This window comes from Onychomys torridus, chromosome 17, assembly GCF_903995425.1.
Source record: "Onychomys torridus chromosome 17, mOncTor1.1, whole genome shotgun sequence".
In the NCBI taxonomy this organism is placed as follows: Eukaryota; Metazoa; Chordata; class Mammalia; order Rodentia; family Cricetidae; genus Onychomys; species Onychomys torridus.
Window position 1 is genome coordinate 41,564,524 of NC_050459.1, and position 974 is coordinate 41,565,497.

Sequence of the window (974 nt, forward strand, 5' to 3'; positions counted from 1 at the left end):
TTTTGGGGTTTTTTTTTTTTTTTTTACTATGTATTCTGGGGCATTTTGTCATTTGGCTCTTTGCCAATATTATTAAAATTTTATTAAAATCTACCAGCACCAAAACATGATCGTTTTTGTATTATTATATATGCTCGGCCCTCTGCTTGTATTGTTTCTGTATTGTCTGCAAAGCACGTTACACAGGTTTGTGCTCAGAGTGTATCGGAAGTATTGATGCCGTGGTCTTTCCGGGATGGGGGAGGGGTGCCTTTTTTTTTTTTTTTAAACACATTGTAGTCTTTTAAAATTGTGTATATTGCGGGGGGTGTGGGGGGTGTGGGGGGTGTGGCAGTATGTACCGTGCCACAGAGCACCTGTAGAGGCAGAAGGGAACTTTTTGGCCTTCAGTTCTCTCCTTCCACCTTGTTCTGAGGCATTTCTCTTGTCTTTGCTGCTGTTCTGCAAACCCAGGAGCTTCACATGTGTGCTGTCACGCCCAGCTTTTCGTGCGAGTTCAAGGGCCTGAGCTCAGGCTCGAGCAGCAAGTGTCTGTACCCACCGAGCCATCTCCCTTGTCTGTGGTCCTTTATGGCTGGATTTCATGATAGGGGAAGCTCTGTTGCTACCTGGTTTCCAGGCCTGGGTCTGGTTAGCCCATCTGATAGGTTGGAGATTATACCTTTCCCTTGCACTTCCGGCCCCCAAGCCCGTTCATTCTCCTTTTTCTCCATGACCTTCTTATTTATTTATTTTTCTTCTTCTTGGTTTATTTCTCTTCTCCTTGCTCCTGGTTTACTTCAAACTGTGGAAAGTAGAAGAAATCAGAAAAGAGACAAAGACAGAAAATGCGGTCTCATTTTCTGTTGCTGCGAGTTGTTAAGTTGTAAACCCTGTTCTCAACAGTCATTTTCCTGTGCCGTTTGCAGATCGGTCTAGGGGCTAATAAGCCACTAGGACATTTACTTGATTTTGATACTGTGTTGTTTTGCCTC